Below are 17,363 nucleotides of genomic sequence, written 5' to 3'. Positions count from 1 at the left end.
TGTGTGCCGGGCACTAGGTGTTTTACTTTATGTAGATGATTTCATGTTATCCTTGTGTAATCCCAGGAAGTAGACACTATTCTAACCTCTGTTTTACGGTGAAGAAATAGATACACTGGAGTAACTTACTGATGGTTACTTGGCTATGAGGGCAGTGGTGAAGCTGGTATTCAAATATAGGTTGCTTAGGGGCGCCTGGATGGCTCAGTCGGTTAAGCATCTGACTTTGGCTCTCCCTTTTATTGCTTATATCCCCCTTTATATTCTCAGTCTTGATTGTAAAACATCTGATATCTGTAGCCTTTGTTTTCTTTTTCAAGTTTTTATTAAATGCCAGTTAATACACAGTGTAATACCAGTTTGTGGTGTAGAATTCAGTGATTCAACACTTACATACAACACCCAATGCTCATCACAAATGCCCTCTTTACTACCTATCTCTACTGGAAGAGTCTGTTTTATGCTTTGCCTCTCTCTTATCTTCCCCTATGTTCATCTGTTTTGTTCCTTAAATTCCACATACGAGTGAAATCATACGGTAATTGTCTTTCTTTGACATATTTTGCTTAACATAAAACTCTCTAGTTCCATCCATATCACTGCAAATGGCAAGATTTCATTCTTTTTCATGGCTGAATAATATCCCGTTGTATGTATAAACCACATCTTCTTTATCCATTCATCAGCTGATGGACACTTGGGTTCTTTCTATAATTTGGCTATTGTTGATAATGCTGCTATAAACATCAGAGTACATGTGTCTTTTCGATTCAGTATACTTTTGTATCCTTTGGATAAATACCTAGTACTGCGATTTCTGGATTGTAGGGTAGTTCTATGTTTAACTTTGTGAGGAACTTCCATACTGTTTTCCAGAGTGGCCGCATCAGTTTGCATTCCCACCAACAGTGTAAGAGCGTTCCCCTTTCTCTGCATCCTTGCCAACACCTGTTGTTCCCCATGTTGTTCATTTTAGCCATTCTGACAAGTGTAAGGTGATATCTCATTGTAGTTTTGATTTGTATTTCCCTGACGATGAGTGATGTTGAGCATTTTCTCATGTGTCTGTTAGCCACTTGGATGTCTTCTTTGGAAGATGTCTATCCATGTCTTCTGCCCATTTTTGTGTGTTCAGTTTTATAAGTTCTTTATATATTTTTCAGCCTTGTAGTTTTTGAAGATTATCTAACTAGAAATTTCCCAGTTTCACTAAAAAAAAAAAAAAAAAAAAAGAAAGAGAAATTTAAAGTACATTTGAATCAAAAAGTGCATAACTTTTATAGTGATCATACAGGACTAAGAGAGATTACTTGGTGAGGTGATCGAGGCGCCTAAATGAGTTCCAAGAATTCTCTTCTCACTGTCCAGTAAGTGCAGGGAGTTGTCCATTCTGTTCAAAGGCCCTGGCTAAGTCTGAGAGGAATATGGCAACCAGTGTTTACAAAGGTTGAAAGAAAATCACTACGTGTTTGATACTATTGAAAGTGTACATAAATGTGTTTCTATGAAAATACCTTAATTATTTAATCATTTATCCACTTAGAAAACAATTTTCTTATTTGATTAAGCCTCTTAATTTATATATCTGTCACTAACATAAGCAGTAACTCATAAATACTCATGGTTTGATAACATTTTCTAAAACGAAATCTAAATATTTACCTTTTTAAACACTGTATTTACTTTCGTGGGGATATTTCCTTATACAAGTTAAATCAGACTCGTTACTTAAGCACTATTACCGACTCAAAGATGCTTTTTTAAATACTGAATTTTTGTAAGACTAAAACATCTTAAATGATACATTTAATATGAATTAACAAAACAGAACTTTTTTTCTTATTAGGTAACATTTTTAGCGATTGCATATAATTTATAAATCAGACCTACTCTCTAGATTCTCTTGCAAGTGTGTGAAAAATCAGATTTGAAAACTGTCATGCCTCACCCTTATGTTCTGGTGAAATTGCTCAAGAAAGGAATACACACCAGACTAGCACATTTCTAGCCATCTGTTAGTTTCAACATGATGGTTCTAAATTCAGCATCGATTCAGAAACGTCAGACACTGCTCATGTTTAAATTGTAAATACAAGAAATTTCAGATTGTAGTCTAGTGCTTCTCTGCTGGCATTAGAACTCTGGAAATTTCTGGATATTTTAGCAGTCTAAATAACTCACGCCCACTAATTACTCCCTTACAGTCCCACATGCCATAGGATGGCTGATACTGTACTCTGTTCCTCATGTTATGAATGGAAGTAACATTCAGGTGAATCATGATAGCAATGAAAAGAGAATTTTATGATTTTTTTCTATAATTTTCCTTTACAACATCATTATTATTAAAGAAGATACATTTTTCTGATAAACACTTAATTCTCTTAGCTCACAGAAAAATTGCCATGGGTTTATAGACTAATCAAGATGATTATTCATCCAAAAACGTGTAGTGAGGACCTATTATATTCCAGAATTTAATAACCAGGGCCAGGTTAAAAGCAAGATGGTTAACATTTATGGGTAACATCCTTTTGGAGTTTAGAGTCTATTAGGAGAAGAAGATACACACACATGCAAGCAGTTTGATATGAAACACAATAGGAGAAAATAAAGGAATCTAATATAATATTTGGAAAATATTATATGGTTAGAGACATAGATTGGGAATTTAAAGATGCTACCATTGCATGGGGAAATGCCAGGGAATGAGGAGTTGGGGCACTGGGCAAGTCTTCCTAAGAAAAGTCACATCTAGAATGACATTTGAAGAAAAGCAGAGGTTGTCCAGGCAAAGTGTAAAGTGTGTGTGTGTGTTTCTGGGGCAGGGGAGTGTTTCAAGCATTAAAAAGATAACGTGTGATAGCATGGAGGTGCTCAAATACTGGAAGAAGGTTAGTATAGGCGTTGATGAGTTTTATGTGTCAATTTGACTCAGCTAGGTGATGTAATCAAATCTAATCCAGGCGGTTCTATGAAGGTATTTTGTAGATGTAGCTAATATCTACAATCAGTTCGCTTTAATAAAGGAGACTGCTCTTGGTAATGTGAGTAGACCTCATCCAATCAGTTGGAAGACCTTAAGAACAAAACTAGGGTTTCCCAGAGAAGAAATTCTTATTTAAGACTGCAAAGTCAAAATCAACTTCTGCCGACTTTCCAGTCTGCCAGCCTGTCTGCCCTACTGATTTTGGACTTGTCAGCCTCCATAATTGCATAAGCCAATTCCTTAAAATAGTCCTATGTATATAAAAATATAATACACATATATACATATATGTCAAATATCATATATATATATATATATTTTTTTTTTCTATTGGCTCTGTTTCTCTGGAAAACACTGGTACAGATTGGATACCAGGAAGTGAAATGTTGCTATCATAAATACTTAAAACTGTGAAAGTGGCTTTGGGATTGAGTAAGAGCTAGAAGCTGGAAGAATTTTGAGAAGCATGATCAAAAAAGATCTAGACTGTCTTGAAGAGGTTTTGCTAGAAATGTGAACATTGATGGTGCTTCTGGTGAAGGAAGGCCTAAAAGGAAATGATGAGCTTGTTATTGGCCACTGGAGAAAAAGCCATCCTTGTTATAAAGTGGCAGAAACTATGCTGAACTCTATTCTATCACTGGTGGAAAGTAGGGCGTAAAAACGATGAACAGAGACTCCCGAAGCAAAATATGGAAGGTGCTGTCTGTTTTCTCCTTGCTGTTTTTAATAAAATGTGAAAAGAAGAGATCAATTGAGGAAAAAAATTGTTAAGCAAATTGATAATTTGGAAATTTGGAAATTTTCCGGCCTATTCAAAGAGCATAAGATGGAAACCTTGCCAAAGGTGTGGCTGGAGAAACTTTCCACTGAAGACACTAGGTGTATGATTCGTGGATCCAATCAACCATCTCAGCAGAAAGAAATACTGCCAGCTTGGACCGAAGGGGACAGAGACAGAAATAATTGAAGGAAGGCTGTCACATTTCTGAGATTCTACAAGCAGGAAGCAAGCTGCCCAGAAGGTGGCTCTGTTGAGGGATTAGGGTAGCAAACAAAGCCCAGGGGGTTTGGGCCACTTGGGCTGAGGCTGCCTTAGAGGCCAATGGGCCTCCATGGACCCAGAGGCTGAATTGGCCCATGGAGAATTATTTGTAGGCTTTGGAGCCTAATGGTATTTGCCCTTCTGTGTTTCATTCTTGCTGGGGACCTGTGACCCCTTTTCCCTTCCATTTTCTTCCTCTTGTAATGGGAATATCTAGTCTATGCCTGTTTCCACTATTGTATTTTGAAAGCAGATAACTTGCTTTCCAGTTTTACATCTCCACAGATAGTAAAGAATTTTGGCCCTGGATGGATCATATCCAGCGTCTCATCCATACCTGATTTAGATTATTCAGAAGATGAGATTTTGGATTTAGGATGATGTTGCAATGGAACTAGACTTTCAGGGGGATGTTGGGACAAGGGATATATACTTTGCAGGTGAGAAATATATGAATTTGGGGGGACTGGAGGACAAACTGTTGTTTCAATTGTGTCCCCCTCAAAATATTTTGAAGTCTTATCCCCCAGTACCTCGTAATATAAACATATTTGGGAATATGGTTGTTGCAGACATAATTAGTTAAGGTTATACAGGAGTAGAGTGGGTCCTTAAGCCAGTATGACCAGTGTTCTTATAAGAACAGGAGAAGAGACACAGAGACATAGACACAGGGGGAGAAGATAGCCATGTGCCAACAAGTCAGAGAGATTGGATATGGTGCTGCATCTATAAACCAAGGAACGCCAAGGATGGCCGGCAAGCACCAGAAGCTAAGAAGAGGCTAAGGAGGATTCTACACGACAGGTTTCCAAGAGAGTATGGTCCTGCTGACAATTTGATTTTGAACTTCTAGCCTTCAGAGCTGTGAGACAATAAGCTTCTGTCGTAGTAAGCCACATAGGTTTTGGTACTTGCTTATGGCAGGCTTAGGAAACTAATACCTACTAGATTAGGGTAGGTTCTAATCCAAAATAATTGTCTTTTAACAAGAGAAGAGACCACAGAGACAGGGACCCAGTGAAAATACCATGTGATGACAGAGGCAGAAGTTGAAATGATGTGTCTACAAGCCAAGGAATGCCAGGATTGCCAGAAATGACAGGAAGCAACGAGAAAGCAATGCGGCAGATTCTCTGCCAGAACCTTCAGGAAGAGCATGGCTGGCAAGTTTCTTTCAGACTTCCAGGCTCTAGAACCGCAACAGTAAATTTCTGTTGTCTTAGGACACCCAGTTTGTAGTAATTTGTTATGGCAATCCTAGGAAACTGATAAAATGTTGATAGTAAGAGTGGCTCGAAAGGAACAGATTCTTGGGGCGCCTGGGTGGCTCAGTCAGTTAAGCATTCAACTTCGGCTCAGGTCATGATCTCACAGCTCGTCAGCCCGAGCCCCACATCGGGCTCTGTGTTGACAGCTCGGAGCCTGGAGCCTGCTTCGGATTCTGTGTCTCCCTTTTTCTCTCTGCCCCCCCCAACTCGCTCTCTCTCTCTCTCTCTCTCTCTCTCTCAAAAATAAATAAAAACATTTAACAAGAAAATAAACATTTAATAAATAAACATTTAAAAAGAAAAACAGAATCTTAAGGATGAGTTTTCTGAATTCAGGCTCAGAGTTCTGGAGTTGGTTCCCTAATCTCTCTAGATTCAAAGACACTAATGATTCTATTTACAGTGGTAAAGGGGGAACTGAAAGTCCTCAGTGTAATGTGACAATAGAGATATACAAAGTATACACAAAGAGTAACCCCTGGATACTCTTTTGAATACTTATAAACGACAAGATTCTGGGTGACCGTGTATTTGATACATTGGCACATTTTTGTCAAACTAAAGAGCACAATGAAATTGGCTGGTTGCTCCTGATGATGCTGAACAATGAGGACAGAAAAAAGATGAACTCAGGGTTCAAATTCTCAGGTCAAGCTCTATGTAAATAACCTGAGAGTTTCTAGGTCTTCCCTGAAAGAAACTCCCATATACTGTAACTACAAAGCTGAGATTTCTGAAAAATCAAACCCGGAGTCTCCTCCCGTGAGTGGGTAAGTAATACCCACAATAAATTGAATTACTTGCATCGATCTTCCAATCATGTTCCTTCCCAGTCCCTGACCATTCAGCCAAAAGTTGGCCACAGCCCATGAGTTGTATATAATCCCGCCTCTGGTCATTTCTCTTTCCAAGTAAAATGAACAACGAAATACACTGCTCAGAAGTCTGCCCCTGGGGACGATCTTCCTTCACCATTGTCCAGGGATGTCCCAACGAGAGGCTGCAGGACAGTGACTGTTTGCTTTCAGATGCTGTGCGCATATCACACAGAACCATCTGTAGGTCAGACTCAGTTCTCTCCTCCTCCGTCGGTTAATCATAAGTAATGGCCTTGAGGTCATAGGTGCAGGCTGAAAGAGAGAAAGTAACATAGAAGAAATGAAACCGGGAAGGTGGGCCATTTGCTCATGTAACTGACTTGTGCCTTCAGGGCCTGCTCAAGCCTGATCTCCTGCATATCACTTCTGTTTGATGATGGAATGCTGCTGGGTGCATTCAGCTTCCTGGACCCATGAGTCAGACGACATCCAATTCGTGATAAGAAGCGCAGGTCACATGGTCACCTGATAATTTGGTGGCCCATGGTTAAGTGTTCGGTCTCTACTAAAGCCCAGCAGCAAGTCAAAAGCTGTTTTTCAAAAGGAGAGTAGTTCTCTGCAAAGGACAGCAGACCTTTGTTCCAAAGTCCTGAGTCTACACTGCGATTCACCACTAGAAGCCTACCAAAAGCTCTGAGCAGCTTGCCTACTGAACTTTGCACACCAATGGGTCTTTGGATCATATGGCTCAAGTGGAAGAGGAGCAGCCTAGACCTATTGCAAAGGTTTCTCTCATTCTAGGCCCTACTTAACACTAGCGGCTTTTCCATCCATTTGGGGGATGGGCCAAAGTAGTACATCCAAATGAGAAATGCACTGCCTTCAAAATCCAAAGAGAACCACTAGGTATTGTCATTCTTTTTTGTTGTAGGAAGGGCGAGATACATGAATTTATCCTTCAGCTTCAAAGGGATATCTTAACAGGGCACCTGGATGGCTCAGTCGGTTGAGCGTTCCACTTGGGCTCAGGTCATGATCTCGTGGTTCATGAGTTCGAGCCCCGCATCGGGCTCGCTGCTGTCAGTGCTGAGCGCACTTCAGATCCTCTGTCTCCGCCCCACCCTCAAAAATAAAAAAAAAAAAAATAATAAATACATTTTAAAAGTAGGGCTATCTTGACATGACCCACACCACTTGACTCCTAAAGTTTTCACTGAGGTAGAAGGATCCTAAATGCACTTCTCCTTCTCTGTCACACAAATGTCTTGCCAATAAGTATATCACAGTTGCTGCTTCTTGCTACCTAGGTCCGATGGGCATCAATATAATGGGTTGGTGTGAATTCTTGTTGGAAAGAAAGATGATCAAGGTCCTTGTGAACTAAATTATGACTAAGGCAGGAGAGTTCATATTCCTGATGTGAGACAGTAGAGGTGTATTTTTGGCCTAGCTGAAAGCAAGCCGCTTCTGGTGGTTTTCATTAAAAGCATGAAGGAAACGTATTTGCCAGATCTCTAGCTGTACCCTAGTTACCGGGAGCTATATTAAGTTGTTGGAATAGAAACTACAACGGGAGCCACCATCTGGCTAAGCTTCTGAAATCCGCTTTCTCCAAGATCCACCTGTTGGCTGCACAGACCAAATGGGCAAGTTGAACGGGGATATGTTAGGAATCACCCTTCAAGTCCTTGATGGTGGCACTAAACTCTGCCGTCATCACCAGAAAGTGCGATTGGTTTTGGTTCTCTAATTTTCTAGCTATAAGCAATTCTGGTAGCTTCCAGTTGGCCTTTCCCACCATAATTATCTTCATTGCACAGATCAGGGAACTGATGTGGGGTTTCTGCCAGTTATCGAGTATGTATAGTCCAAAGCTGGGAGTCAGTTGTGGCACCATGACCCTCCACTTTTATGACTCAAGTTTACTTACGCTCATTTGACTTAGAATTCTTTGCATTCATACAGATCAAGTAAAAATTCAGTTGATTGCCTTCCTGTTTCACCTCTAGGAACATCACGATCAACTAGGCGATGTCATAAATCTCTCTAAGTCAGGCTATTCTAACTACTGCTTTGGATGTGCAGTCCATTATGGTAATCACACCCACCTTGCCTTTGACAATTAAGTGTCCATCACTGTCCTTACCACCCAGTGGCCCAGTTACCCCCATTGTACTTAAGAATCCTAACCAAATGGCAAAAGTTCCCTTTGTAGTTTCTTTTTTTTCTTTTTAATGTTTATTTTTGAGAGAGAAACAGAGACAGAGAATGAGCAGGAAAGGGTCAGAGAGAGAGAGAGAGAGACCCAGAATCAGAAGCAGGCTCCAGGCTCTGAGCTGTCAGCACAGAGTCTGATGCGGGGGTCAAACTCATGAACCACGAGATCATGTCCTGAGCCAAAGTCAGACACTTAACTGACTGAGCCACCCAGGTGCCCCCACCTTGTAGCTTCTGACTATATGAAGAGCGGCCACAGAGTTCTTCAAGAGTGGTGGGGCTCCCCTCACAGATTTATTTCTCACAACCGTGGTGAAGGGTGTGCTCTCCGAATGCTCCTGGGGTGGGTGAGCAGACATTACGTGACACATTCACTCTAACGCTCCAACTTCCTTCCCTAAGCCTCTGGGTCCTTCCTCTACCACATATGGAGGCAGTTCTGGCATTTCAGCTGTATTTAATGAAGGCCATCTTTCCCTCGGTGGAACCTGGGGCTGCTCAGGAAGAGGAGATACATTTCCAAGGGCAGTGGGACACATGTGGGTGACGACACATGGAACAGTGATGCTGCTGCTGTAGTGTGTGGCCAGCTGGGTTGTCCACCTTGTATCACTGACATGGGTCTTGGAAATGATTCTGCGGGATCTGGAAAAATTTGCCTGGATGATGTTTCCTGTGATGGGGATGAGTCATCTCTGGGAACGCAGGCACAAAGAGTGGGGAGATCATGACTGCAGACACAGTGAAGATGTTGGAGCAACCTGTTCGGATAAGACATCCAAACCGGGATTTTCAGTAAAAGCACATGGACTCTCCAATGTACTTTTTTCCCCTAATGGGTACCTATATGACAGAATACTCACTTCTCACTTTTTGAAATGAATCATACCTCATATCTTCATTCTGATTTTTTTAACGTCTATTTATTTTTGAGAGAAAGAGACAGAGCATGACGGGGAAAGGGACAGAGAGAAAGGGAGACACAGAATTGGAAGCAGGCTCCAGGCTCTGGGCTGTCAGCACAGAGCCCGATGCGGGGCTCAAACTCATGAACCATGAGATCATGACCTGAGCTGAAGTCGGACGCTCAACTGACTGAGCCACCCAGGCGCCCCACCTCATTCTGATTTTTAAGGCCTCTTTCTATCGTACCAAACTTCTTTTCTCTCGGGAAGTCAAATCTCATTTTCTAATATCTACCCATATTTTCCCAAAGTTAAGTTCACCGGACCCTAGTGGTAACAAAGTATTCCACAAAAAGAAGTTATCCATAGTCAAATTAATTTAGGAAAAATTAATAAGGGTTTAGTCATTGAAACACTCAAACACTTGCCTTGAAATATCCACATACTTAGGGCACCTGGGTGGCTCAGTTGGTTAAGCAACTGACTCTTGATTTCAGCTCAAGTCATGATCTCACTGCTCATGGCATCAAGCCCTGCACTGACAGCATGGAGCCTGCTCAGGATTCTCTCTCTCCCTCTCTCTGCCCTTCCCCCACTCACTCGTGTGAGTGTGTGTGTATGTGTGTGTGTGTGTGTATCTCTCTCTCAAATCAGTAAACATTTAAAAAAAAAAAAAAAAAAAAAGAAAAGAAAAGACGGGCGCCTGGGTGGCTCAGTCGGTTAAGCGGCCGACTTCGGCTCAGGTCATGATCTCACGGTCCGTGAGTTCGAGCCCCGCGTCGGGCTCCGTGCTGACAGCTCAGAGCCTGGAGCCTGTTTCAGATTCTGTGTCTCCCTCTCTCTGACCCTCCCCCGTTCATGCTCTGTCTCTGTCTCAAAAATAAATAAACGTTAAAAAAAATTTTTTTAAAAAGGAAAAGAAATATCCGGATATTTAAAAATTCTTTTTTCAGAGTTACCCAAATACTCATTCTTACTTGAAGGACTTACTTGTGTATGATTCATACCAACAGCGCTGGAATAAATGTTCTTCAGCTAAAGTCTGGGCTTATGGTTTATATAATTTCAAAAATGTTAAGAATTGTTTTGCGGATTCTTCCTCTGAGCCAAAGTTTTTATTACGCAACTTTCAAGTCGTACAAAGAAAATTCTCATGTACACCTGCCCAGGTATAATTGTGGGAGAGTTGAATTCCCTGATTCTGATATACTCTTTTATTAGTCTTGGAGTTTCCTTATTTTCAATCAGTCCCAACACCTTTATCTCTTACTTTAGACATTCCTTTCTGAGATGAGCAGGTAAGACATTGAATTCGGTCTTAAGGAATTTATTTAAACTCCAATATAAATCTGAAATCTGTCTCTTAAACCTTGACTATCCTATCCAGCTTTTCAATTTAGATATATTTACAGTTATGATTTACAATCACAATCCTTCAGTGACGATTTTCTATCAAATTGAATTTTCTCCAAGTCTTCTGGATGCTCGTTCTGCACTGAACTATTCTCTTTCAAGGAGAACTTTTCCTCCTCATGGTCATGAATATCCACATGTTTTTTTTAATGTTTATTTATTTTTGAGAGAGAAAGATCATAAGCAGGGGAGGGGCAGAGAGAGAGGGAGACACAGAATCCGAAGCAGCTGACACATGTGTAGCACCTCCACCTGGGCCACCTTCTTGGCCTCCTTTTGCCCATAATTCTCCTGAAGGATCTGGTGCTGTTCTGGAGAGGCCCTCTGCAGATACTGAACCACCAGTCAGCTGCATTTGTTGTCCTGGATATCAGTGCCAATCTGGCCTGTCACCTTGGGGTCTCCAAAGAGACAAGATAATCATCCTGAATCTGAGAGAACTCCCCCTTCTCCAGTAGCATCTCCCCATCAATGCCCACCATATACATGGCAGCAGCTACAGGAAGATAGAAGGAGTAGAAAGCTATCTTGCACCTGACAATAGATTTGTACTTCTTTCCAGTGAATCTGCCAAGACCCACATTCCCCAGGGGCTGGGGGGTGGGGGGTGGGGTGCTGTGATGAGGTCCAGGATCTGTCCGATCTCAGTCTGATAGGAACTCTGCAGGAAAAGCTCAGTTAAGTTCGGGTAATAGGGCTGCTCCCGGCAGTACAGCTTCAGCAGGCAGTAGATACATGCTTCCGGAAGCAAAGCATCGTTGACGGCATCCAAACCTATGCCTGGCTTCTGTTAGCAGCCGATCTGCCCCTGTTCGGTGAGGGATGAATCCATGATATCATTTGACACCAGGAAGAAAGCTTGGAGCAGTTCCGCCCAGCAGCTCATAGTCAGGGCCAGCAGAGACTATCAGCATCTTAATTAAATATATTCATTCTCACATCAGTAGGCAATAGGACTTAAATATCTCACTGACTATGCCACAGCATGCCAAAAACTACCCAAGTGCCCTAACATAGATAAATTAGCCTTGATAGAACTGTAACTCATTCCCTTTCATACGAACACTTGCAAGAATTCTGCAAAACAAACAAATACTTGCAAGAATTGCCTTCAAAAGCTGACTGTGTCAATTTGGCTCAGAATCAACTTCCAATTTCTTAATTCTCCAAAAAAATCACGTACTCTTTACATATAGTGAATTTCATATTCCCCCCACCCCAGGGTCCAAACTCTTGTTAGAATTATTTTCATCTAGCAACTCTAAGATGTAAGTTTATTCTAACTTCCTGGATATTGTCATATTAAAGATATGTGCCTTTCTTTCCTGACCCCACATACATGATATCACCTCTCCCTAATATCCTTCACAATATCTAGTAAGTAGTATGTAATTATTTGAAATGCAGACAAGAATCAGGACCATTAAAGTAACATTATTTTTAGCTGGAGTCTCTGATCAGATTTTGAGGCAAAATGATACCTTGAAAATCATTCTGGTGTTCTGGTTACAGAATGAAACAAAAAAAGAACTGAGGCTCGTGGGCAGAGGCAGCAGATGCGTGGGGAGGGTCAAGCAGGAAATCTACGTCATTGCCACCCTTCTGCTAACCGCTGAAAAACGAACATTGGTGCAGTTCTTTGCAGGCAACTTGGATGTGCCTAACTCAGCATCTGCAAAAGGCCTCATTTCACGGGAAAAACATCACACGTCTTACTCTCTAGATCTGGCTGCACTGTAAATGAAGCTTCTCCCTGGGATTGTGTCCAAGGGACACAAACTCATGTCACTTTAATAAGGAAGCTAGTTTGATCTGCTCAGGTAATTTCTGGACAAAGATAAATATACTTACTAAATTATTGACAATTTCATGTATTTAATACGTATTTATGGAGTAGCTCCTTGACAATGCTAGGCCAAAGGCAGATGAGCTAAATACAAGTAGCTCTAGTCCCTTATCCAGAAAAGAATCCAAGTGTGTAATGAATGTGCACGAGGAAATAATTATTTATTTAAAGTTATGAAGTAGAAGTACAAGATGAAATGAAAAGGCGTAAGCAGAAGGCCTTACCTGTTTGCAGCGTCAGAGAATATTTCTGTGAAGGGTATGGGTGTGACTTAATCATATATAGAGGTGTTAGAGAGACCATTAAAAATACATAGGTAGTATTTTATTAAAGTAACAAAGGTGAGAATGAGCTTGTCTGATTCCAGGAACTGAGAGACGGTCGAGGGGAATAATATTAGACCTAAGTGAATAAGGCGGAAATCTTCCCGTAAAGCCTTGACATGTAGCCAAGGGTGAGATTATTCCTGGGATAGAGATTTTTGTACTTTATTCTAAAGTGAAAGGGAAACCATGGAGGAGTGTAAGCATGGTAAGACTTGAATTTTAAAGAGAAAACTCTGGCTGGAGAGAGAGAGAGAGAGAGAGAGAGAGAGAGAGAGAGAGGTGGCTGGGGGGGCTATTGGACACAGGGAGTCAAGTTACTAGATGATTCTAGTGAAGGTATGAGGTTCTGAGTAGAACATTCATTGTGGAGCTAATGCAAAGTTGACATATTCAGGAAATATTTAGTTGGTAGAACCAACAGAACTCGATAATTCATCAAATGTAGGAGTTTGAATGAAGGAGACTCAAAGATCGCTCCACCAGTTCTGGACTAAGCGAACAGGTATACTGCAGTTCTGTCATCGGAAAAGAGAATCCTGGCAGGTTGGAGGAGGTAGCCTGGTGAATTTCACTTTGTATATGTTGAGTCTGAGGTGTTTTTAAAGCAGCCAAGTAGAGAGGGTGGTAAGGAACTTGATGTAAGTGTTGGGTGATCAGAAAACTGGTCTTGGATGGAGGTACAAACAGAGGATCTTAGATTTGTAGATGGCAACTAAAACCCAAGGGTAAACTGTAAATTAAGAATAAAAATTGCTGACCCGAGAAAAGACGGCCGTTAGCCCTGAGGAATAACAATATTGAATGGCTCATTGACTTAAAAGTAACTGCAAGAGGGGACTGAAGACTAGTAGTTAGAGAATGGCAGGTCACCGAAGCCGAGGGAAAAGGACGTTTCCAAAAAGGAGGGCATTAGCAACCTTGTCAACAAGTTGTGGAGACGCCGTTACACGTGAACCGGAGCATTTTTCATGAAGTTTAGCAACATGTGAGTCATTAGTAAACTTAATGAAAGCAGTCTTGTTGCGTTAAAAAAAGAAGATAGTTTCGGGGCACCTGGGTGGCTCAGTTGGTTAAGCGTCTGACTTCAGCTCAGGTCATGATCTCATGGTTCATGAGTTCAAGCCCCACATCGGGCTCTGTGCTGACGGCTCAGAGACTGGAGCCTGTTTTGGATTCTGTGTCTCCCTCTGTCTCTGCCCCTCCCCTGCTCCTGCTCTTTCTCTGTCTCTCAAAAAGTAAATAAATGTTTAAAAAAATAAAGAAATAAGGAAATAAAGAAGAAGATAGTTTCAAGTTCAGGAGTTAATGGGAGTTAGAATGTTGGGAAAGTAGGTATAGATTATTTTCCAAAAAAGCTGAATTGTAAGGGGAAGAGCTAGATAAGGCAGTGACAAAAAAAAAAAAAAAAGGAATATAGGTCCAGCAAAATTACTTATTTTCTTTGACAGAAGACTCTAGAGTAGTGTTGTGCAATAGAACTTTCTGTGATGGAATAAGGTATATATACAGGTAGCAGATGTTGAGGGTTATAGAAAAAAAAAAAAAAAAAAGACAAGGAAAATGGGATCCAGAGTGTATATGGGACAGAATACAATCCCAAATAGGATGTTTGGGGTAGGCCTTCTAGAAAAAGTGAAACTTGAGCAAAGTTGAAGGAGGTGAGAGAGTTGATTAGGTGCATGTACAGGGAAGAAAAACACAGGTAGAGATGCCTGGGTGGCTCAGTCAGTTAAGGGCCCGACTTCGGCTCAGGTCATGATCTCACCATTCCTGGTTTCGAGCCCCACATTGGGCTCTGTGCTGACAGCTCAGATCCTGGAACCTGCTTCAGATTCTTTGTCTCCTTCTATCTGCCCCTCCCCTGCTCACACTCTGTCTCTCTCTGTCCCTCTATCTCGAAAATAAATAAACATTAAAGAAAATTAGAAAAATACAGATAAACAGCCAGTTCAAAAGCCTTAGGGCAAGATTATGCCTGATATGTTTGAGGAATAGTAAGGAAAGGAACCCAGTGTAACTGAAGAGTAAGAATTAGAATGGTCAGACATGGGTCAAAGGAGGTAAGGGGTAGGGCAGATAATTCAGGGATAAGTAGGTCTTCGTAAGAATTTAGGTTTTTATTCTAGTGAAACATGGAGCCATTGGATGATCTTGAGCAAAAAACTGCTGTCTGATTTCTAATTTTAGCTTGTTGATAAAGAATAAACTGTAGAGGATCAATGATGGAAATAGAGAATTTAGACTCATGGGAGGTCATTGCAGTAATTCAGGCAAGAAATGTTGGTGGCTCAGTGTAGTTAACAATGAGAGGGGTGACAAGTGTTGGGATTTTTTAACATCTTTTGAAGATGCAGAAAACAAGATTTCCTGAAAGGTAGGATATATGGTATTACAGGAGCCAATAATTGTGCCAATATATTTCCATATGTAAAATAATGGATTTCCATCAACCAAAACATGGCAGATTACAGTCTTAGAGGATATTTGGAAGAACTGAAAAGAATTCCGTTTCAGACGTCTATGAGAAATTCAAGTGGAAACGCTACATGGCGTTTGGATAAATGAGTCAGGAGTTGGAATAGTCAGGAATAGATATTAACGGCATAGATTATTAACACAGGTGTGCTGCAAAGGATGGGATCAGTGGGAAAAAGCAATTGTTTTTTGTTTGTTTATTTTTAGATTGCTTAGATGTATTGCTTGGAATTAACCTGTAGATAAAAATAACCTTCTACGGGGGCACCTGGGTGGCTCGGTGGTTAAGCGTCCGACTCAGTTTTGGTTCAGCTCACGATCTCATGGTTTCATGAGTTCGAGTCTCACATTGGGCTCTGTGCTGACAGCCTGGAGCCAGCTTGGAATTCTCTCTGCCCCTCTCTCTCTGCCCCTCCTCTGCTCATGCTGTCTCTGTCTCTCTCAAAAACAAATAAGCTTTAAAAAAAATAAAATAACCTTCTATCTTTAAATTACATCCATCACCTCAAAATGATTACAAATCTTCGTATCTGTTATTTAATGCTGAGGTTACCCAATCATTATTTCTTTTCATGGAAATGATTTGCGCCGTTCATTTCCTTCAGAGTTCCAAATCTGGGATTGGCATGTTACCAAGATCCAGTAAGTAAACATGTAATCTAGGTCTTAGGAACCAAGTCTGTACTACAAAGATATCATTCTCGGATCCCCTGCAAATGGAGTGTTCTAATGCTGAATGGAGAAAAAGTACCCTGGAATTAGATAGGGAGATTGGAGGATGGGGCTAGATATTGGAGGCTCTGAAATATGATTTGTAGCCCACAGGCAGCCCCGGCTGGTTGGAACGGCTGTCTCCTGTTCTGGACGTGTTGAAGTGAGACGTGGAGACAGGTGGGGTTCTTTGTGTGATTCTGACTTCTCTCTCCGTGCTGCCAGCGTGCTGTGCAGAGAATTAAGTTGTGGAGAGGCCGGATCTCTTTTTGTGGGTCCTCACTTTGAGAAAGGGAATGATCCAATTGGGGCTGAAAAGCTTGAATGTGAAGGGAGTGAAAATCATCTTGCCTTGTGCCCCAAGGCACCCCATCCCGACAGGACTTGTAACCATAGCAAGAGAGGCTGGAGTCTGTTCTTGTGAGAGAGTGAATGATCTTAATGTGCTGGGGCTGGAGAGGGAGAAGGTTGGGCAGGAGTTGAAAAGTCTCTTTTCTAAGGCTTTATCTCCTCTTAGGATATACAGATGCCTGACTTGTGAATGGCAAACCCCAATGGGAGGGGTAAGTGGAGATCAAGGTGCTTGGAACCTGGGGTTCCCCCTGTGACAACCACTGGGACCTGGAAGATGCCAGTGTCCTACACAATCAGTGCAGCTGTGGGACTGCTTGCTCAACCACAAGAAAAAAATATATATATTGGAGGAGGAAGTGTTTGTGTTTAGGGACATAGGTTCTGTTGCTTAGGGAATGAGTCCCTTCTAGATAACTGTCAAATGACAGTCTTTGGAGCTCCTCTCTGTGCCCATGAAAAACCATCATTGTGACCTGCACGGTGAGGGAACAGTGCTTATGGGCATCTACTGGCAATAGAGCTCACACATGGCAGATAAGATGAGGGATTGAAGGAAAGACAGGTAAGAAAACAAGGGGTGTAGGTGGGATAGGCATGACAGTCAAAGAGTAACATGTAATAAATAGTGATAACTGGGCACATTGTTAAGGTGAAGGTAAGCACTCACCTCTCCTTTGGGGATTTGCAACTAGACATTAATAAAGACAATTTTAGGGGCGCCTGGGTGGCTCAGTCGGTTGAGCATCCGACTTCAGCTCAGGTCTTGATCTCACGGTTCATGGGTTCGAGCCCGCGTCGGGCTCCGTGCTGACAGCTCGGAGCTTGGAGCCTGCTTCCGATTTTGCGTCTCCCTCTCTCTCTTCTCTCCTCTTTGCACTCTGTCTCTCTCTCTCTCAAAAATAAAAATAAACATTAAAAAATAAAAAATAAAATAAACAAAGACCATTTTAATTGGTCACGAGTTTGAGAGTCCTTACCATGATTGCTCATTCA

At 41.5% G+C, this 17,363-nt stretch overlaps 2 pseudogenes; one reads left to right on the top strand and one right to left on the bottom strand.

Annotated features, from left to right (window-relative positions):
• Positions 1-10,835: 10,835 nt before the first annotated feature.
• On the bottom strand, positions 10,836-11,694 carry LOC132694782 (farnesyl pyrophosphate synthase pseudogene; annotated as a pseudogene).
• On the top strand, positions 11,634-16,842 carry LOC144616996 (scavenger receptor cysteine-rich type 1 protein M160-like; annotated as a pseudogene).
• Positions 16,843-17,363: the final 521 nt, after the last annotated feature.

Source organism: Panthera onca, chromosome B4 (assembly GCF_046562875.1).
Source record: "Panthera onca isolate mPanOnc1 chromosome B4, mPanOnc1 haplotype 2, whole genome shotgun sequence".
NCBI classification, from domain to species: domain Eukaryota; kingdom Metazoa; phylum Chordata; class Mammalia; order Carnivora; family Felidae; genus Panthera; species Panthera onca.
The sequence above is the reverse complement of the archived record's forward strand: the minus strand, read 5'-3'. Positions and strand labels throughout refer to the sequence as shown.